Source organism: Toxorhynchites rutilus, chromosome 3 (genome assembly GCF_029784135.1).
Source record: "Toxorhynchites rutilus septentrionalis strain SRP chromosome 3, ASM2978413v1, whole genome shotgun sequence".
NCBI classification, from domain to species: Eukaryota; Metazoa; Arthropoda; class Insecta; order Diptera; family Culicidae; genus Toxorhynchites; species Toxorhynchites rutilus.
This window is the reverse complement of record NC_073746.1, coordinates 254,231,286-254,255,260: the sequence shown is the minus strand read 5'-3', so window position 1 is coordinate 254,255,260 and position 23,975 is coordinate 254,231,286. Positions and strand designations below refer to the sequence as shown.

At 38.1% G+C, this 23,975-nt stretch overlaps 1 protein-coding gene across 12 annotated transcripts in view; it reads right to left on the bottom strand.

The window, feature by feature from the left end:
- The window catches only part of LOC129780236 (ras-specific guanine nucleotide-releasing factor 2-like), a 536,608-nt gene that overhangs the window by 101,743 nt on the left and 410,890 nt on the right, over nt 1-23,975 (bottom strand). The window lies entirely within an intron of this gene.

The window sequence follows — 23,975 nt, the reverse complement described above, 5'->3', positions numbered from 1 at the left end:
TTTATTACGATGGTTATTTATTGCATAATATGACGCGCTGACCATTAACTTCCTTTGTTTACTTTTGCACTTCTTCGCTAGCTTCGCTAGCGTGAATTTAATGACAAACACATGCTTGCGCAAATGCGCAAACGTTTCCTATTTATGCTTTCGATTCCGGTTGACATCTTTTCGGACACATGTGTTATGTGTTTTACTACAATTCGCCTGACCACGCATAATAATAGAATTTAGGTTGTAGCTAGTTGTAAGAAATAAACGAATTGAATAAAAGGGAGTCTGACCCAGTTGGGAGGGCTCAGTATGAACGCGTACGTGAAAGTCTTTTCATATAACCGAAAGAAACTACTGGGTGTCCACATAGCGATCCTGCGACCTGCGACATGGCGACCGTGACAGGACTCGAACCTGCAATCTTCGGATCCGAAGTCCGAACGCGTACGTGAAAGTCTTTTCATATAACCGAAAGAAACTACTGGGTGTCCACATAGCGATCCTGCGACCTGCGACAAGAAATCACAGTGGTAATATTTTATTTCTCAAAAATAATAGAAATAGAACTTAAAAAGAACTTACAGTGATTTATGTTGTCTATTTTTCGCACTCATGCGACCTTTGGTCATATGATGACGACTCCAAAGACATTCATTTTCAGTATTTTCAAAAATAATATTCCGTAGTGATAATATCACGCGTTAAAAACAATAGTTTCAACGAATTGTAAATAGAAATACATAGAGAAATTCCAGTAGTTATTGATGATAAAATCCTCAAAAAAATTGAAATAGAATTTGAAAGAAATCACAGTGGTAATATTTTATTTCTCAAAAATAATAGAAATAGAACTTAAAAAGAACTTACAGTGATTTATGTTGTCTATTTTTCGCACTCATGCGACCTTTGGTCATATGATGACGACTCCAAAGACATTCATTTTCAGTATTTTCAAAAATAATATTCCGTAGTGATAATATCACGCGTTAAAAATAATAGTTTCAACGAATTGTAAATAGAAATATATAGAGAAATTCCAGTAGTTATTGATGATAAAATCCTCAAAAAAATTGAAATAGAATTTGAAAGAAATCACAGTGGTAATATTTTATTTCTCAAAAATAATAGAAATAGAACTTAAAAAGAACTTACAGTGATTTATGTTGTCAATTTTTCACCCTCATGCGACCTTTGGTCATATGATGACGACTCCAAAGGCATTCATTTTCAGTATTTTCAAAAATAATATTCCGTAGTGATAATATCACGCGTTAAAAATAATAGTTTCAACGAATTGTAAATAGAAATATATAGAGAAATTCCAGTAGTTATTGATGATAAAATCCTCAAAAAAATTGAAATAGAATTTGAAAGAAATCACAGTGGTGATATTTTATTTCTCAAAAATAATAGAAATAGAACTTAAAAAGAACTTACAGTGATTTTACAGTCTATTTTTCGCACTCATGCGACCTTTGGTCATATGATGACGACTCCAAAGACATTCATTTTCAGTATTTTCAAAAATAATATTCCGTAGTGATAATATCACGCGTTAAAAATAATAGTTTCAACGAATTGTAAATAGAAATATATAGAGAAATTCCAGTAGTTATTGATGATAAAATCCTCAAAAAAATTGAAATAGAATTTGAAAGAAATCACAGTGGTAATATTTTATTTCTCAAAAATAATAGAAATAGAACTTAAAAAGAACATACAGTGATTTATGTTGTCAATTTTTCGCACTCATGCGACCTTTGGTCATGCAGCAACCAAAAACCAGACGGGTTTTGTATACCCAAAATTATCAATAGGCTCGAGCCTAAATAAATAGATCTCTCTTGCACGATCCATATTGAGGATTGTGTTAATCATAAATAAGTAGGTCTGGTTAATCTTGAATAAACAAAAAACATCTCTATCGCACGATCCTTATTGAGGATCGTGTGAGTCAGTTTTATGATAAGGCTGGTCGATGCCGGGCCTAAATAAATACATCCCTCCCGCACGATCCTTGTTTGTGGATCGGGTGATTCATAGTGTCGCGGACAGATAGGCTACGAAATAAGTAAGACAAAATATACATTTAAAACAAGACCCCAGCTGAGCGAAGGAAAATATGTAAGAGCAAGACAAACTCAAGTATTTGCTTATCCTAAATCCCAAATGGGAAATAGTCGTTTAGTTAGGACGAAACGCAATATTTAGATAGGACCAATGTAAGAGCTCAAGTGTTTGATCAGGTTAGAAAACGCTTGTAGCTCGAAATTATTGCTGGTCATAAATTCAAAACAGACGAATATTTAGATTGCGTCTGGTAAACAATTTAATGCACGCATCGCTTAGGATGCATTTATTACCCTTTCCATCCCTAGCTGCGCGCTCGGCTAGATACACCAGCAAAGTGTAATAAAATATAAGATGATGTTTATTCAGGTTTATTTTAGGGCGAAGGATGGAAAGGGCCAACTCGATGGTTATTTATTGCATAATGGTTATTTATTACGATGGTTATTTATTGCATAATATGACGCGCTGACCATTAACTTCCTTTGTTTACTTTTGCACTTCTTCGCTAGCTTCGCTAGCGTGAATTTAATGACAAACACATGCTTGCGCAAATGCGCAAACGTTTCCTATTTATGCTTTCGATTCCGGTTGACATCTTTTCGGACACATGTGTTATGTGTTTTACTACAATTCGCCTGACCACGCATAATAATAGAATTTAGGTTGTAGCTAGTTGTAAGAAATAAACGAATTGAATAAAAGGGAGTCTGACCCAGTTGGGCGGGCTCAGTATGAACGCGTACGTGAAAGTCTTTTCATATAACCGAAAGAAACTACTGGGTGTCCACATAGCGATCCTGCGACCTGCGACATGGCGACCGTGACAGGACTCGAACCTGCAATCTTCGGATCCGAAGTCCGAACGCGTACGTGAAAGTCTTTTCATATAACCGAAAGAAACTACTGGGTGTCCACATAGCGATACTGCGACCTGCGACAAGAAATCACAGTGGTAATATTTTATTTCTCAAAAATAATAGAAATAGAACTTAAAAAGAACTTACAGTGATTTATGTTGTCTATTTTTCGCACTCATGCGACCTTTGGTCATATGATGACGACTCCAAAGACATTCATTTTCAGTATTTTCAAAAATAATATTCCGTAGTGATAATATCACGCGTTAAAAACAATAGTTTCAACGAATTGTAAATAGAAATACATAGAGAAATTCCAGTAGTTATTGATGATAAAATCCTCAAAAAAATTGAAATAGAATTTGAAAGAAATCACAGTGGTAATATTTTATTTCTCAAAAATAATAGAAATAGAACTTAAAAAGAACTTACAGTGATTTATGTTGTCTATTTTTCGCACTCATGCGACCTTTGGTCATATGATGACGACTCCAAAGACATTCATTTTCAGTATTTTCAAAAATAATATTCCGTAGTGATAATATCACGCGTTAAAAATAATAGTTTCAACGAATTGTAAATAGAAATATATAGAGAAATTCCAGTAGTTATTGATGATAAAATCCTCAAAAAAATTGAAATAGAATTTGAAAGAAATCACAGTGGTAATATTTTATTTCTCAAAAATAATAGAAATAGAACTTAAAAAGAACTTACAGTGATTTATGTTGTCAATTTTTCACCCTCATGCGACCTTTGGTCATATGATGACGACTCCAAAGGCATTCATTTTCAGTATTTTCAAAAATAATATTCCGTAGTGATAATATCACGCGTTAAAAATAATAGTTTCAACGAATTGTAAATAGAAATATATAGAGAAATTCCAGTAGTTATTGATGATAAAATCCTCAAAAAAATTGAAATAGAATTTGAAAGAAATCACAGTGGTGATATTTTATTTCTCAAAAATAATAGAAATAGAACTTAAAAAGAACTTACAGTGATTTTACAGTCTATTTTTCGCACTCATGCGACCTTTGGTCATATGATGACGACTCCAAAGACATTCATTTTCAGTATTTTCAAAAATAATATTCCGTAGTGATAATATCACGCGTTAAAAATAATAGTTTCAACGAATTGTAAATAGAAATATATAGAGAAATTCCAGTAGTTATTGATGATAAAATCCTCAAAAAAATTGAAATAGAATTTGAAAGAAATCACAGTGGTAATATTTTATTTCTCAAAAATAATAGAAATAGAACTTAAAAAGAACATACAGTGATTTATGTTGTCAATTTTTCGCACTCATGCGACCTTTGGTCATGCAGCAACCAAAAACCAGACGGGTTTTGTATACCCAAAATTATCAATAGGCTCGAGCCTAAATAAATAGATCTCTCTTGCACGATCCATATTGAGGATTGTGTTAATCATAAATAAGTAGGTCTGGTTAATCTTGAATAAACAAAAAACATCTCTATCGCACGATCCTTATTGAGGATCGTGTGAGTCAGTTTTATGATAAGGCTGGTCGATGCCGGGCCTAAATAAATACATCCCTCCCGCACGATCCTTGTTTGTGGATCGGGTGATTCATAGTGTCGCGGACAGATAGGCTACGAAATAAGTAAGACAAAATATACATTTAAAACAAGACCCCAGCTGAGCGAAGGAAAATATGTAAGAGCAAGACAAACTCAAGTATTTGCTTATCCTAAATCCCAAATGGGAAATAGTCGTTTAGTTAGGACGAAACGCAATATTTAGATAGGACCAATGTAAGAGCTCAAGTGTTTGATCAGGTTAGAAAACGCTTGTAGCTCGAAATTATTGCTGGTCATAAATTCAAAACAGACGAATATTTAGATTGCGTCTGGTAAACAATTTAATGCACGCATCGCTTAGGATGCATTTATTACCCTTTCCATCCCTAGCTGCGCGCTCGGCTAGATACACCAGCAAAGTGTAATAAAATATAAGATGATGTTTATTCAGGTTTATTTTAGGGCGAAGGATGGAAAGGGCCAACTCGAAAATAAGATAGGCCCACGGTGACGACCACGTGGTCGTCGCGTGGAGATAATGGAACCGATGTGTATCGGTTTCATGAAAGAGAGAGGAGATATTCCTCATCTGTAGGTTAAGAATGTCTGTATATATATTGTACATATTTGAAAAATAAAGTTAGTCTTAAACACGAACTCACGCGAAAAAGCGTAAAATTTCTTTATTTGTCAGAAAGAAATTTTCACATAGGTCTAGTTTTAAGATAGGAATTTTTGTTTATGTTTTGGTGTTACGATAGCGGGGAGCTTATCGTAAGTTCGTTTTGTTCATTATAAACAAAGTAGGTTTCGTTAAGATGAATCAGAAAAATAAAAGAGAGTCGGAAGTTGAACGTCGAGAAGAGCAGTGGTGTCTCTCGATAGAGAAGAAAGAAAGCCTAAGTCCGCTCGGTCCGGCGCAGTCATATGATGACGACTCCAAAGACATTCATTTTCAGTATTTTCAAAAATAATATTCCGTAGTGATAATATCACGCGTTAAAAATAATAGTTTTAACGAATTGTAAATAGAAATATATAGAGAAATTCCAGTAGTTATTGATGATAAATTTCGCAAAAAAATTGAAATAGAATTTGAAAGAAATCACAGTGGTTATATTTTATTTCTCAAAAATAATAGAAATAGAACTTAAAAAGAACTTACAGTGATTTATGTTGTCAATTTTTCGCACTCATGCGACCTTTGGTCATATGATGACAACTCCAAAGACATTCATTTTCAGTATTTTCAAAAATAATATTCCGTAGTGATAATATCACACGTTAAAAATAATAGTTTCAACGAATTGTAAATAGAAATATATAGAGAAATTCCAGTAGTTATTGATGATAAATTCCTCAAAAAAATTGAAATAGAATTTGAAAGAAATCACAGTGTTTATATTTTATTTCTCAAAAATAATAGAAATAGAACTTAAAAAGTGCAACGACCAAATCAAAATCCTAAAATTATCAATAGACCCGAGCCTAAATGAACTTTCTTTATCACACAATCCGTATTGCAGATCGTGTGATTAATATTTTATTTAGGTGCAGGTTAAAAAATAAGGTCGAGGCGAACCCAAATAAACATACACATTTTATTGCACTACCCGTGTGAGGTCCAGTTTACGATAAGCTCGGGTCGATCCCGAACCTAAATAAATAAATCTCTCTTACACGATCCTTGTTTGCGGATCGTGTGATTCATAGTTCGTTTTGAAATAGAGAGATAGAGATATAGTTTTATGATTAGTGTAGCGGGATAACCTATTACCATTATCCTTTCCCACTTGTCATAAAATCCCAACGATCCTATTCCCACAATGCCCACGCCATAAATTATCGTCATACATGTTTGTAGGCCAAGTGCATTTTTATGTCACTAGCTCACAGCTGCATACGATAATATTAAATAACAACCACTCACACTTGCAGCGTAACATTATGCAGAACTAACCCACTTCAACCAAGTGTGAAATGACAACACACAGAAACAACCACTACCCTTTGTTCTCCGCTTTGACCCTGTTCGAACCAATCAAATGCGCTCACATATTTCCTTGCTGGCTCCTCCTCCTCTAGAATAGAAGCTATCTTGTGTAGAGTTTTAGTTTAAGCATTATAAAAAGTACATGTCGAATGCAAGCCAAGCAGCCTTGCAGTTAACCAGTTAAGTTAATGATTGAACGAAGCACACGAGTAACGATAAGATCAAGCCGCCCAGGCGGTTCAATAGATAGTTCACACAATTGGTGTTAGTTATAGATTGATGCTAAATGGAACTAAGAATATAGTGTTTATGAATAAGTGAAATGTGCCTGAGTGTCTATCACCTGAATATCACAAGTGTCCAGAGTGATTAATTAAAATAAACTACACGGAATCCTCGCTGATTCTCTCACATTAGGTCTGGTTTTACGATAGGAGTGACCTCCTGGCAAGTTTGGTTTGTTGATTGCTTTCTAAGGAGGTAATAGATTTTGAAGAAAGAAACATGTAAATATATTCTAGGATTGAAAAATAAAGTTAGTCGGAAGTTGAACGATAGATAAAAAAGAAAGCCCTAGACCGTTCAGGCACGTCGCGCAATAATATCACGCGTTAAAAATAATAGTTTCAACGAATTGTAAATAGAAATATATAGAGAAATTCCAGTAGTTATTGGTGATAAACTCCGCAACTAAAATTGAAATAGAATTTGAAAGAAATCGCAGTGGTTATATTTTATCTCTCAAAAATAATAGAAATAGAACTTGAAAAGAACTTACAATGATTTATGTTGTCAATTTTTCGCACTCGCACGCGTTGAAAATTATAGTTTCAACGAATTGTAAATAGAAATATATAGAGAAATTTCAGTAGTTATTGATAATAAATTTCGCAGAAAAATTGAAATAGAATTTGAAAGAAATCGCAGTAGTTATATTTCATTTCTCAAAAATAATAGAAATAGAACTTAAAAAGAATTTACAGTTATTTATGTTGTCAATTTTTCGCACTCATGCGACCTTTGGTCATATGTTGACGACTCCAAAGACATTCATTTTCAGTATTTTCAAAAATAATATTCCGTAGTGATAATATCACGCGTTAAAAATTATAGTTTCAACGAATTGTAAATAGAAATATATAGAGAAATTTCAGTAGTTATATTTTATTTCTCAAAAATAATAGAAATAGAACTTAAAAAGAACTTACAGTGATTTATGTTGTCAATTTTTCGCACTCATGCGTCCTTTGGTCATATGATGACTCCCAAAGACATTCATGTTCAGTATTTTCAAAAATAATATTCCGTAGTGATAATATCACGCGTTAAAAATAATAGTTTCAACGAATTGTAAATAGAAATATATAGAGAAATTCCAGTAGTTATTGATGATAAATTTCGCGAAAAAAATTGAAATAGAATTTGGAAGAAAGCACAATGGTTATATTTTATTTTTAGTATACGCGTTAGTCATCCTTCTTCAGTACCAATAAATGCCATAATAACTCAGTACAATTTTCGAGCACCATATATCAAAATTAGTTCATTTCCTTGACATGTGCTTACTGACATTTTTCTGCTTTGATCGAAACATTGGTTAAAGCGGAACAATGCCTGTGAGTCATGTCTTTTATTTTCAAAGCATTTCTTTAAACTCGTAACACAAGTATGGCGCGTAGAATAATAAACAATAAACGATCCATTTTTACGTCCGTACGCGATCGTAATAAGCTGACCCACTTTACGACCGTACGCGACAGCCAGAATAAACATAACATTAGCAGCGCGCGTCTGACCAAAACAAAACCAAATTTCTACGGTTTGTAGCATTCATAGCATTTACTGTATCATCAAAAATTAACTTCCATATGCCAACCAAATGTTCAAGGCATAAAACACAAACACTACGAGCCATAAAACAATTAAACATTAAACAACATACATTCAAGGTCTTTCCGACAAATTTCCCTAGTTTACTTCCTTTCGTATGCTTTGCATAAACTACCCGCTTTCAGCATTACATAACATAACAAGCATAATAAAACACCAGATGTTTTGCCTACACAGATGTTTACCACCAACGATATTTTGCCTGTGTCTAGGTCACAAACAATTTTAGGTAGAATATAAGCTTTTGACATTTGTTGAACAAACACTCAGTAAGAATCAGAACACGCTACGCGACACAGCTCTTGTTCTGTTTATGCGAAACCCCCATAGCCGACAGGCTATTATTTGGCGACCGCGATACTCTGCCAGTCGGGCATGGCAGAGAGTGCGAAACAGTTTAAGTTTAAGCACGGCAGAGCACGAAAACGTTTAAGTGAAAAATGTCGGACACGATACAAGTGATAACCGCCTGAATAAAGTTGAAACTCATTAAGATGGGCTGGTTTAGTGATGTGAATATAAGTAACGTGCACGTTAGCATGACCGAAATTAGAGTGATCGCGGGAACTATTGTATTTTGTGCCGTGATCGCCGTCGGCTACATGTGCCTACGAGCGCATCGTAAATTCGCAAAATCGAGAATGCGCGAAACAGCGCAACGTGAAACACGGTTAAACAATATTGTTTAACGAGAAAAGATTGCAAGATTGACCTGATAGTGAAATACGGTTAAACAAGATTGACTAAGAGAATAAGATTGCAAAATTGACCTGATAGTGAAATATGGATTTGTTTTACTTACTACTAGCATAGGCTAAGTATAAACTATGTAAAGTTGTTAAAAGCATTTGGATGAGAATAAACGAGAACAGTTAAAACTCCGCACGCGTGATGTACACGTCGATATTCCGAAAGTCCGACGATGAAAGACTGTTATTTATTTCTCAAAAATAATAGAAATAGAACTTAAAAAGAACTTACAGTGATTTATGTTGTTGATTTTTCGCACTCATGCGACCTTTGGTCATATGATGACGACTCCAAAGAAATTCATTTTCAGTATTTTCAAAAATAATATTCCGTAGTGATAATATCACGCGTTGAAAATAATAGTTTCAACGAATTGTGAATAGAAATATATAGAGAAATTTCAGTAGTTATTGATGATTTTGAAGATGAACAACATGTAAACAAAAACAAATAGCATCTTAGTATTTCGTCTGCTGGAAGTTTGTTTTTTTACTAGTTTGACTGTAATATTTTAATCTGTTTTCATCGTTGACTGTTTAATTGGACCTGTCTACATCGCAGAATTGTGAAGTTCATTTGTGTTTTACTGTTTTAACGACCCGAAGGATATAACTCGAAACCGTATCTCCGTCATTTCACCGTCTGTTTTGTTTGTTGGGAGATGGAGAGAAAACAATGCGGAGAATGCCAGCTGGAGATAAATGAAATCGAGCCACTGCGTTGTGGCTTTTGTGAGGTTTACTTCCACATCAGCACGCAATGTTGTGGTTTCAACCTCAGTCGTGCAAGCAAAGATCTGTTCTCCCAAGGAAAGGCAGTATTCGTATGTGCGACTTGCCGAGATAAATTGGGAGGTAGAAGTGTGAAAACCTATCTACACGACGAGATCACGAATGGCACTGCTTCGTCAACTGATGGGTTACCCGCTCAGGTCCAACAGTTAACCAAATTGGTGAAATCGATGAGTGATAAAGTGGACAAATGCATCTCTATCGACAACTCTGCCGGGCGTCCACCGACTCGACCAAGGATGGAAAATACCTGGCCCCGACTTGGTGTTAAACGTCGTCGCGGTAATGAAGGCGAACCGATTGGTACTTCTTCTGTCCGCGGAACCAACAAAATTGATCTCAGTGACTTGTCTCTGCCATGCCTGACACCATCTATCCCCGCTCCTAAGTTCTGGCTATACCTATCCGGATTGCACCCGTTAGTAACTGTTGACGATGTTCAAAAAATTACTTCTCGTTGTCTGAATTTGACCAGTCCTGCTGACGTGGTACGTCTTGTTCCTAAGGAGGCAGATACTACGAAGCTGACTTTCGTTTCATTCAAAATCGGATTGGATCTATCATTGAAAGGCCTCGCTCTCGACGCATCCACTTGGCCCGATGGATTACTATTCCGCGAATTCATCGGCTATCCAAAAAACCAGCGTGCATCCAACGGCAATGCTCAAGCAACTACTTAAGGTTCTGTCTTCTGGACGGTGGAAATCCTAGGGTTGACACCATTACCAATAATCATCTATCGCGACGACATTCTGTGAATGGTGAGAAGCCTAGGGTTTCCACCAGAGGTGGGTATCTGTACCATTCACCAACTGTTCCCGCGCCTGAAGATTGCTTGTTGCAGAACTCAACCAGCGAAGCTAGTCGTTTATGGATTTACTACCAAAACGTTCGAGGACTGCGGACCAAGATCGACGATTTCTACTGCAACACCCTGGATTGTAATTTTGATGTCATCATTTTAACCGAGACGGGGCTCAACGACGCCATCAATTCGACGCAGCTTTTTGGTAGCAACTATACTGTGCACCGATGCGACCGAAGCTGTAAAAATAGCAACAAATCGAGTTTTGGAGGAGTTCTAATTGCCGTACACCATCGATTCGTCAGTAACAAGATAATTGTATCCAGCGGCGAAACTTTAGAGCAGGTGTGTGCATCTATTACGATTGGCTCCAAGCGACTACTGCTGTGTGCAATTTACATTCCGCCAGACAAGAGCAAAGACCTCAACGTACTAAATGGGCATATTGCGTCCATCCACGAACTAGGGAACATTGGCTCCGATGACGATCGCTTGCTAGTATGCGGTGACTATAATCAACCTGGAATTTCCTGGAGTTGTTTTGATGGTCTCATCCAACCCGTGAATTATGTTCCTTTATCAATGGCTAGCTCCCTATTGATTGATAGCATGGATTTCCTTAATCTGCTCCAAAGGAATCTTGAGTACAACCACTTAGGGCGAATTCTCGACTTGTTTTTCTGTTCCTCTGATTTGCTTGTGGAAATCTCGAGATCGGTTTCACCACTTCTACCAGCTGACCTTCACCATCCGCCTCTTGTCATCTCCTCTCCACCTTTGGTCGATGATTGTGCACAGTCGCATAATATGAATGAGAATGTTGAGCTTGCGTTAGATTACAGGAAGATTGATTTCCTTGCTCTAGATGACTTCCTGACTGGCGTTAGTGATCTTCTTGATGGACTGAATGTTGATGAAATGGCTGAAACGTTGTGTTCCGTGCTAAATAATTGGATGAATTCGAATGTCCCAACTCGTCGACCTGCTGTTTCTCCTGCCTGGAGCACCTTGCTGTTACGAAAATTGAAACGGAAACGTAATGCCTCGCAACGCAGACTTCGACGTAACCGTTGCTTGGCAAATAAACGTATTTTCCACTTGGCGTGCAACGAGTACCGTAATCTAAACTCATCGCTCTACAAATCGTACGTATTGCGAGTCCAAACTAATCTCAGGCGAAACCCAAAGAGCTTTTGGAGCTATGTAAACTCTAAACGGAAGAACTCGACTATACCTCCCAGCATATTTTTAAATGATGTTGAATCATCGTTCGGCGAGCATAAATGTGAACTTTTTGCCACTCATTTTTCTTCAGTGTTTACCTCGGAATCAGTTAATTCGGAGGACCTTATCTCAGCTGTTGCGGATGTTCCGGTGGATCTAGTCAACATTGATGCCTTTGAAATCACGCCCAATATGGTAAATAATGCAGTCAAGAGAATCAAATGTACCTTCGCACCTGGACCAGATGGCATTCCATCTGCTGTGTATTGCCGTACGAATGGAGTTCTCGTTGAGCCGCTGTGTAAAATATTTAACAAATCTCTCGTTGAGTCGAAATTTCCAACAATCTGGAAGCAGTCTTTTATGGTACCGGTTCACAAGAAAGGTGACAAACGAGATGTTAAAAACTATAGAGGGATAACTAATCTTTCATCTGCCTCGAAACTGTTTGAAATAGTTGTGAGCAGCATCATTCTCGAGAGCACCAAATGCTACATCTCCAGTGATCAACATGGCTTCATGCCTGGACGTTCGGTTACCACTAATTTGCTTAGTTTTACAACGATCTGTTTCGAGCAATTGGAAAATGGAGCCCAAGTAGATGTCATCTACACCGACCTCAAAGCAGCCTTCGATACCATCAACCATGATATCCTGTTGGGAAAACTTTCAAAACTTGGCGTGTCTGAAAGGTTAACGTCGTGGCTTCGCTCATATTTGACTGATAGGTGTTTGCGTGTAAAATTGGATTCTACTACTTCTTCGAGTTTTACAAATATGTCAGGTGTGCCGCAGGGTAGCAATCTTGGCCCCTTGCTGTTCAATTTGTACTTCAACGATGTATTGCTTGCACTTGGAGATGGATGTAAGCTAGCATATGCGGATGATCTGAAGTTGTATTTCATCGTGCGGACTGTTGAGGATTGTATGCGTTTTCAGTCGTTATTGAATATATTTACTGACTGGTGCCGTCGAAATAAGCTTACGGTCAGTATTCCCAAATGCTTGGCAATGTCATATTATCGCGTCGAGCAACCAATCACTTACGACTATACCATAAACGGAGAAATACTTCATAGAATCGATGAATTCAGTGATCTAGGTGTTCATATGGACCAGAAGCTAACATTCAACCTCCATCGCTCTGCTCTGATCACTAAGGCAAATCGTCAGCTTGGATTTGTGTCAAAAATCTCAAAAGATTTCTCTGATCCTCATTGCCTGAAAGCCCTCTATTGCTCTCTGGTACGCCCAATCCTGGAAAATGCTTCGACGGTTTGGTTTCCTCATCAGCTAACATGGAGTTTGAGGATCGAACGTGTTCAGCGCAAGTTCATCAGGATTGCGTTGCGAAATCTACCATGGCGCGATCCGCAAAATCTCCCACCATATTCTGATCGCTGCAATTTGCTGAGGTTGGAAACCTTAGAAAGTCGACGAAAAAATCAGCAAGCGGTTTTTGTTGCAAAGCTTCTGAATGCTGAGGTTGATTGCCCAAGGCTACTCTCGTTGTTGGATATCCGAGTGCCACCGAGGGCATTACGAGCTAGAACGCTGCTTCAACCAAGATATCATCGAACGACCTTCGGGTATAATGAACCACTCACAGCTATGATCCGTATGTTTACGACTGTCGAAGATTTGTTTCAATTTGAAGAATCTTCTGCTAAATTCCTCGCACGAATTAGAAACATTAGAAATTTATAGTATTAGGTCATTTCATGTAGACAACAGTCCGATGAATAAAAGTGAATAATAATAATAATAATAATAATGATAAATTCCTCAAAAAAAATTGAAATAGAATTTGAAAGAAATCACAGTGGATATATTTTATTTCTCAAAAATAATAGAAATAGAACTTAAAAAGAATTTACAGTGATTTGTGTTGTCAATTTTTTCGCACTCATGCGACCTTTGGTCATATGATGACGACTCCAAAGACATTCATTTTCAGTATTTTCAGCGCCCAATATTTGATTTAATTAGTTCCGCGTATGGTGAACTTGGCCCATTTTAGTAATACAACGGGGCTCGCGCAAAGTAAGCACCACGGGAACATGTGTGCACGATTCGAGCGCGAGCCACATTTTGTATTAGTAAATAAGAAAATAAAAATTGTAAACTTAAAGTTTAATAAAAGCATTCGAGTCGGTCAGGCTCGAGGAATTGATACTCAGAACTCGTACCGCGCCGGGCGCGTCGTTTCATTCCCGGGAAAAACCAGTGCCGGAGACCGCTGGCACCACAACGATTCGTTTTGTTTCAAAAAAGTTACACGTGATGGAAGCCGCTAAACGAAAATTAATTTTGGACACCCACGTCAAAAACCCGACGTGGTCAGGTTCAAAAATTGCCAAATCGTTGAAAATGGCCAAATCGACCGTGTGCAGCGTTATCAAACGTTTCCGTGAGATGCATACTATCGATCGGCAGGTTCATACCAAGCGTCATAGTGGAACTAAGGATCGGAAACTGCATTGTGCAGGTGTTGAGAACGATCAAGGCAAACCCAGGGCAGTCGGAATATGACATCGCCAAGAAATTCAATGCCGACCGGTGCACCGTCAGAAGGATTCGTCTGCGCGAAGGAATACGATCTTATCGGGCCAGTAAGCAACCAAACCGGACATTGAAGCAGAATGTACTAACCAAAGGACGTGCCCGGAAGTTATACAACTAGGTTCTAACGAAGTACGACGGATGCATCCTCATGGATGACAAAACGTACGTGAAGATGGATTTTGGGCAGCTTCCAGGCCAAAAATATTATAAAGCCACTGGTCGGGGTGATGTCCCCGGCAAGTTCAAATTCGTTTTTGCCGATAAGTTTGCAAGAAAGTGTTTGATCTGGCAAGGTATTTGCAGCTGCGGACGAAAAACCCCGGTTTTTGTGACAAACAAGGCCATGGGCTCCAAAATGTACAAGAAGGAGTGCCTGAGAAAACGTATTCTTCCGTACATTAGATCTCACAAAGGACCAGTAAAGTTTTGGCCAGATTTGGCAAGCAAAGAGGTACTACAGTTGTATCGAGACAACGGGGTGGATTTTGTCGATAAGGACATCAACCCACCCAACTGCCCTCAATTCCGCCCTATTGAAAAATATTGGGCAATTGTCAAGCAGAAGATGAAGAAGTATGGTAGGACGACTCGGGATGCAACAGAGATGAAGAGATGGTAAAACAAAATGGCCGCTGAGGTCAGCGAACAGGGTGTCCAAACTATGATGAGTGGTACTCGCCGAAAAGCTCGAGATTTCATCAAAACCACATCGGAATATTTTTTTTGTTAATTTTCCTTGAAAGTGCAATAAAAGACCTGCATCGAGAACGCTGAGAGAAGATATTGTAATATGACTACTAGACCACCCGCGCGATAGTAAACAAAATTCAAAATTGTTCAATGCCCCTAAGGCAATAAATCCCCCACGAAGGCGCCGAGCAACGCAAGCATAAGTATTATTCGACTACAAGCCTCTTTACTGGGCCAAGGGTCTGTTTATTATTTATGGTTGTGTAACTCGATGCGAACCAAGCGTTATTATACATTTGCTTTCTTTCCGCTTTGCCGCTAGCCTCGGCAAGGCCACGAATAGTAAACACATGTGCAAGAACCTCGCTGGGTGTCGGTCTTCCTTGTTATTAATTCTGGCATACGGAAAAGATGAAATTATGATATGTAAAATAGCTAGGTATATAGAAAATAAGAGAATTGAATAAAACCAAACGAGCGGCACTTGAGCCACACAGTCGAGAAAGCTACACCAAACGTTGTGTTAAATAATCAGAAACCAAGTAGATTTAAAGGTGAATTGTCTACAATATGGCGACAGTGGAAGCAGTGCAGCAGGCATAGCTCATGGCAGCAGGCAGCTCGACGGGAACGCAAATAACTACAGGGTCCGGCAATTGAACTGATACATTACTTCAACAGTAATTATTACGTTGCACAGAAAATTGTATTTGACGACCCCTCGTCAGTTTGTTTACATTGTGTCTGTTACGGACCCAGTTAGCAGGGCCGGTAATAAAAGTAATTTCAAACTCCAATAAGCGCATAATAAATATGCAGCGCGATAGGCGCATTTTCAAAACAGATGTAAACAATCAATACCAGCGAAAAGGGACTGTTTCTCTTCCTTATTTTAGAGATGTTTAGGTTCTTTTCAACCAGATGTTGATAAGAAAGACGAAAAACAAAAATAACATCTTCACTTGTTTGTTTAGGTTCTGATGCGTCAAACTAGAACAATTTTATTGACGGCAATTAGTTCGTTCCTTATCGCATGAGGGCGAAGAAGGAAAAAGAGCATGCAAGATTATATGTTTGTTTAGTTTTCCGTGCGGAAGGCAAAGTCTAATTGCTAGCCGCATGCTCTCGCCCCTTATCGCATGAGAGCGAAGGGCCGAAGAAAGAATAGGACGCTAAACGCATGCGTTTAAGCGATAAGCAGCATTTATGACGCATGCCAATGTTTTTGTTTGAGACCCTACGAGGTGGCGTAGTGGAGGAAGAGAAACAGAAATTCCCACGCTGGTAGATAAGATTAGAACCGCTCAGAACAGGCGGATAAGATTTATCAGGCAGCCGAATTTTATTGAACCCCCTAAGTGAGGGCGAAGGATCGCAAAGCGGATAGAAATAGGAGGTAGACAAACCACGGCTCGGTTGTCTGAGCAGGGGAGGGAGATCTTTTTCTCCCTCACAAGTTCAAATATCAAGTTTCACAACAAGGCTCATTTCTAAAGTTAAATCTTTAATTTCATGTACAATTAACTAAGTTCAAGTAAATTAATTAACATCGGACCTTACTGTTTAAATAAAAAATCCGAAACCACCCACCAGCGTTGGCAACCAGGCGCCACGCACCAGGCCAGAGCTCCTAACAAGGAAGGAGCTCGAGTAAAAGGTATAACAAACATGCCCAAAAATTTCCCATCCTAAAGTAGTTACGAGTTTCACTCGGACGGACCAATCTGGAGCCGTCTGATTCTGAAACGTACTCGTGATTACGGGAATTTTGGAAGGGGCTTAGCCCGTAAAAGATCGTAACCAGTCCAGGGAAATAGGTTCCCTGGCTTAGATACCTTTAACACGTTGACTGCCAAGGCAATTTTCAGAAATCTGGCCAAAAATGGCAATTTGATTTTATCACATTATATTATTAAAAACTCAAATTCTAGTACATAGTTATCATAAAAAAAATTTTGTTGTTGCTTTTTTCATAAAAAAGGTCATACGAATTATCTCGTAGTTGGCTTCTGGAACAGAAATCTCTTCGCAGAAGCCAACTACGAGATAATTCGTGCACAGACACGTTTCTACCTGTCGCTTCTCTAATCTCTGAATCATAGATACGCGTGCATATTTCATCATATTTCATCAGTAGTGCTGCAGAACTTGTCGAGTACATCACATTTACGTTCCTCTTGAGTGTTTTGTTTTATAATTATTGTTGTAATTAAATCATCAAGAACCCAATATGGAAAAGAAAAGATCACTGACTCAAAATGAAATGGAGTATTACGCAAATCTCAGTGATTCAGAATTTGACGAGATGTTTGATGAGGATGATAACGATAGTAGTGATTATGAACCTTCTGATAATTCAAGTGATAGTGAAGATATGGTTGTCTCCGAATGTGAAGTTGATCCTGAACCTGAAGATAATCACGATGATTCTCAAACAACAACATCAAATGCGAATGATGATTTGTGGACAGAAATTCAACAAAATCCTGAATTATTTATTTTCCAAGAAAATATTGGTGTGAAATTGGATACGGCAAATTTTACGGTACATACGCTGGTGGACTTATTTTTTTCGGATGAATTTCTTGCATTACTGGTGGAACAAACTAATTTATATGTTGCGCAAGAAATGGAAAAACGCAAAGTAAGAAAAAAACTAACAGGTTATCACAGTGGAAAGACGTCAGTGCTGCAGAGATGAAAGTTTTTATTGGACTTTTGTTGCAAATGGGACCTTGCACTTTTCCATCAATCGAACATTACTGGAGCACAAACAAGCTATATAATGTAAACTTTTGGCGCTCACATATGAGTCGAAATCGATTCCAGTTGATACTGCGTTATTTTCATTTGGTTTATAACTCAATACCATCTGCCGACAGATTATACAAGGTGAGACCGATACTAAATCATTTCAATCATGTTATGCGTGAAAGCTATGTACCAGATAGAAATATTTGTATTGACGAATCCATGATGCTATGGCGAGGAAGATTGCTTTTCCGCCAATATATAAAAAATAAAAAACACAAATATGGTATCAAACTGTATGAACTATGTGAGTCCGACGGTCTTGTCATGAAAATAAAGATTTATAGCGGAAAATGTGAGGAAACTGATAATAAAGTAGGGCACACTGCTGACGTTGTTTTACATTTACTGGAGGACTATCTGGATAAGGGATACGCAGTGTACATGGATAATTTTTATAATTCTGTTACTCTAACAAAACTGCTAACTACACGAAAAACTTATGTTTGTGGAACCCTACGAAGTAATAGAAAAGGAAATCCCAGATATGTGGTAAATCGCAAGCTGAAAAAAGGGGAGTGTATTTGGCAGCAAAATGGACCCGTTACTGTATGCAAATGGAAGGACAAACGAGATGTCCTTAGTATTTCAAACATGCATGCTGTTGAAATGGTAGAGGTCTGTAATCGCAATGGAAAAATTTCTATGAAACCGAATATAATACGAGATTACAATAATGGAATGTCTGGCATAGACCGATCAGACCAAATGCTTTCATACTACTCATCTCTAAGAAAGAGTATTAGATGGCCCAAAAAGGTTTCATTACATATTATAGAGATATATATACACAATTCTCACAAAATGTTTCAAAAAGTTACTTCTTCTAACGTAAAACTAATAAAGTTCAGAGAAGATTTCCTCATCGCGTTGATTGCTGAAGAAATTCAACCAGTTTCAGAAAAAATTAAATTGCAAGAGCTACATTATTTAGAGAGTTTGCCACCTACCGAAAAAAAGAGCGCCCAACAAAGCCTTGTCGTATATGTACCCAAGCAAAAAAACGCCGAGAAACGCGTTATTTCTGTCCAGTTTGCAAAGAGAAGCCAGCCCTTTGTGTGGAAAATAGTTTTAAGAATTTCCACAAAAATCAATAAAATTAATTGAAATTCAAGAGGTTGCATAATACCTCTTGAATTTCAATTAATTTTTATAATTATATTTTTTGTTAGTTTCTAAATAAATTTCCTGTTCGTGCAAGCTAGCATTGATTTTTTGTTCTTTTCCTAGAAGCCATCTATCTATATTAGCACTGATATATTACGAGTTTAATCGTAAATGCACAAAAATGGTAAGTAAACATAGGACGAGATAACTCGTAGTTGGCGTCCTTAAAAATATCGCAATCTACGAGTTATCTCGTAGTTGGCAGTTAACGTGTTAACTGAACCCGTGATTCTTAGGCCAAAATTGCCGACATCTAGGGAAATAAGTTCCCTAGATTAATCACGAAGCGCTCGAGAGAGGACGAGCGAAAAGTCTTGCCTTCATAGCAAGCATCTAGGGAATTTCGATTTCCCTAGATTACAGAAATAAATAGAAAAATTCCAGTAGTTATTGATCATAATGTAGCGACCCGGATGTGTCCGAAGCGGATGTATTTAGTTAATTTGAAAACCCCGTTGTTAACTTGGCACACTTTTGGGGGTTGTGAAGTTATTTGTCGCGCTACAGTTAGTTTTTGTTTGTTTAGGCCAGGCGCAAGTTGAGACGCGTATAGCGCGAGTAACTTGCCGCGATATAGCGCCTGTTTTTGTTGCTAATGAAAACAGATAGAACGGCGCAAATTGGCAAGATGACGCGAGATTGTGGAGCGCTCGTCAGACACGACTCGCGTGACGCTGTGGCTGAACCACAGTTTCTCGTGCTGGTCGTACCGGTCGGGTGATTGTGTTAGTAAATAAATATATCGCGCAAAACTGTGTGAATCAGACATTGTATGCGAGTGGCACGTTATTTACACCAAACTGCGACTGAATACGCGCTCCACCACGCTACGTTTGTGGCACGTATGAATCGTGTTGGTGGTCTCGTGTTCGTTCACGAGCGCTATACGCTACTCAATTTGCGCCTTGCCTTATTGTGTGGTCGCTTGCGCGCGCGGAAGTTCAGCGTGACGACGCAACAGTGAGCCGGCGGTATCGTTAGTTTGTTTGTGTGCGGAAGCTCAGCGCGACGACCGCGCGCCCTAGGTTTTATGTTAGTAAATAAGGTAGATATTGTAAAAATAGAAGGTTGAATAAAAGTATTCGAGCCGGTGAGGTTCGAGAAGAGTTTTTCCACGAAACGTTTGCCGCGCGGATGGTAGTTCGCGTTTCGTCGTTTCTGACTGGAAAGGAAAAGAAAGAAAGAACCAGTGCTTCAATAAATTCCTCAAAAAAAATTGAAATAGAATTTGAAAGAAATCACTGAAGCGGCCCTAATCGCTTCAGACATTATTATAGAGACGCTTGGAGAATGCTTCGCTCCATTTTTCCATATTTCATTTTAACACGCGCGTTGTTGTCAATTTACAAAAGTACATCCACCTTGGAGATGAACGGCCCTGTTGTTGATTTTTGTTTCCGCGTATGCTAAATTTGCCCTAGTTTAATTGTGTTGCTCTTTACACAATCGCGTGCAGAGTCAGCACGAGGAAGCGTGCGACAAATTTTGTATTAGTAAATAAGAAAACAAGAATTGTAAACATAACAAATAATAAAGCCATTCGAAGAGCGTGAATTTAGCGCGCGCCAAATTTTGTATTAGTAAATAAGAAAACAAGAATTGTAAACATGACGAATAATAAAAGCATTCGAGGCAGTCAAGCTCGGGGATTAATACTCAGAATTTCTACCGCGCCGGGCGCGTTCAATTTTTCCTCCGAAAGGTCCATGATTTGGTATCAAGCCAGTGCCGAAGACCGGTCGGTTCATCACAGTGGTTATATTTTATTTCTCAAAAATAATAGAAATAGAACTTAAAAAGAACTTACAGTGATTTATGTTGTCAATTTTTAGCACTCATGCGACCTTTGGTCATATGATGACGACTTCAAAGACATTCAAGTTTCAGTATTTTCAAAAATAATATTCCGTAGTGATAATATCACGCGTTAAAAATTATAGTTTCAACGAATTGTAAATAGAAATATATAGAGAATATTCAGTAGTTATTGAAGTAAACATCCGAATCATCATTTGCCACACCAAACGAATCATGCGAGATAACGATATCCTAACACAGCGTTCGATTTCCAGGAAACCAGCCCGTTAACAGAGCGTGATTGTTTTTGTTTAGAATTCTTTTATTTTTGTTTATAATTGTTTTTGTTTATAATCAAGGCGCGGATGCTAGCATAAGCAATTTATGTAAGCCTAAAACCAAGATAGAATAAAACACTTCAGTTCTGTTTCGACCGTCAAAGGAAACGCTTCCTAATTTTAAAAAATCCGAACCGACCCTTCAGGTCTGAACTGGCGCCCAAATAGGGACCTCAACTTGGTAATAGGATAGTGCTGCTGAAGTAGTAAAGCCGCTCCGAGCTAACTTGCTCTAAGTTACTTCTACCCCGGACCCGAATTCCATCTGTCGTCAACTGACGGACTTGCGCGTAGGAGCAAAGTGAAGGAGTACACCAGGAAAAGAGAACCCGAACCAACCGGCACTTAATAGGACTTTCCAGGACCGAGGCGTTGTCCCGTGAGTATAAAAAACCACGAAAGGAATTATATTAAGAATAAAACAACGCCGCTTGCGGATAGTGTTGAAACTTATAACCCTTTACACAGAGGCGAACCCGGACCACTCGTAAGCGACCCGCTGAAATATCACAATTAAAGTGCTACTAACGTAAACAAACAAAAGGTAAATAATTGAAAGCAATTGAAAGCAAGTGAAAGCGAAAAGTGAAAGTGAAGTGAGCATCCCAATTCCCCAATACCCTTCATTTAAAATGGAAAATCAAAATCCAATTTTGAAACCCGCACGCCTAATCCTCAGGGAAGCACCTTCCGCTCCCGAACAACATCAGGCAACGCAACTATATTCTATTTACACCTCTGTTAGTTTCTTGGACAAAGAAAATATAGTAAATAATTTGTCAGATTTTAACGGAAATGCACGAGAATTATTCACCTGGATTCTCGATGTGGAAGATTGTCTCGAACTTTTTAACGACTTTAGAAATAGCTACGTATACCACCTGATTTTAAAAACCGTAAGACGGAAAATTAGAAACGAGGCAAATGACATTTTGGTATCGAACAACACACCGACTGACTGGAATGAAATCAAAGAGGTCTTACGTTTGTATTATGCTGACAAACGTGACCTCATGACACTCGATAATCAATTAAAAGCGATGGTTAGAAAACAACACGAATCAATTGATCTCTACTACAGTAGAGTGCGCGAAAAAGTTACACTTATAAGTTCAGCCATCTCTACCGATGAAACATGGAAAGGGCATGAAGCCGCTCTAATTAAATGATACGATATGATGGCCCCAGATACGTTTATCCGAGGTCTAGGAGAACCATTATCTTTATTCTGCAATAATTACAAACCCCAATCTCTTGCATCGGCGTTCCACTACTGCGTAGAGTGTTTGAATTTAAACGCTCGTAATGCACCTTTCAAATCGTATCGTTTGACCCCAGTGCCAGCGCCTGGACAGAGAAGGAGAACGGGATCAAGGAACAACCGGGCCGTCCGAATACATCGTATAACTAGGCAACAAGAGGCCATAGCAGATACAATGTTGTAAACCAAATGTATGAACTTTAGTAAGTTATAGACGCTCGAAATTTAAGCTACTCGAATTTGTAAACTCCTACGGGAAAGAAGAAATGATTTCCAATTGCAGAAACTCCTGCGTGAGTTAAAATATATAGTTTATTGTAGTTCGGGATCACTTAGTTCAAGATCACTTGTACGTTGACACAAAACAGAACAGGAATTTGGTTAATGAAACCACATAATGAGTCATGAACGTAAACATTGAGGTCAGAAGATACAGGTCCGTGTCAAGTTGTCATAAATCTAGTCGATTTATCAGGGACGGAAATGTCACGGACGAAAGAGCCAAATCAGGGCCGGTAGGAAGCATTTCCCAGTGATGCCCATATGGCTCACTTGTAAAGATCTATGACCTCAAATATAAATATGTATAACCACAAGCCAAACTTTTATTGTACTAAACACCACACCACGAGAGTTAACCACAGCGTTACTCATTTCTCCGAAACCCTAAGAAATTTTGCACCAAGAGTTCAAGCGTGACCCGTACGACGCAGTAGTCCTCAAGTCCACCTCGACGTGTCCGTCTTGATCTCTTTCTCTCTTTGGTCTCGCAAGATTTCTTTTTTCAACCCCCCCTTCACCCCTCGATTAATTGGACGCTACAACTAAAAAAAAAATATTTTCTTTTGAAAAAAAACAGACAAATACGTGAAATATCCACAAAGTGTAGTTTATCAAAATAATAATTTAAAATGGGAATATTCAGCTCACAGAAGATAGAAAATAAGGGTGATCCACAGGTCACGATCCTGAACCATGTGGAACACCACACAGAGATGCACGCGAACCAGGAAATAATACTCTGGATAATTTTAGTGATCTTGATAGTAGCTACTATAGCGAAACTCTACAAGATTTATAAAACATGTGCACGGGCGGAAGCTTTAAAAGCAGCAAGGCAAATGCAGCCACCCCCTAAAGGATATGGAAAATAAATAACTCAAAAATAAAAAGGGGAAATAACCAAATTATTTTTTCTCTCATTACTATATACACTATCATACGAGCTACATATATTATAACTAAATGCGCCAAGAGAAAAACAAAATGAAAAATAAAAACTCTACGTAGCGGTATTTGCGTTAATAATTACGAAAGAAAATGCTCTCTGCAGATGGATAGGCTTCAGGAAATAGAAGCAGTTCTGGTACAGGAACATTCAAACCTGAAAAAAACAGGAAAAGACCAAGGCTACTG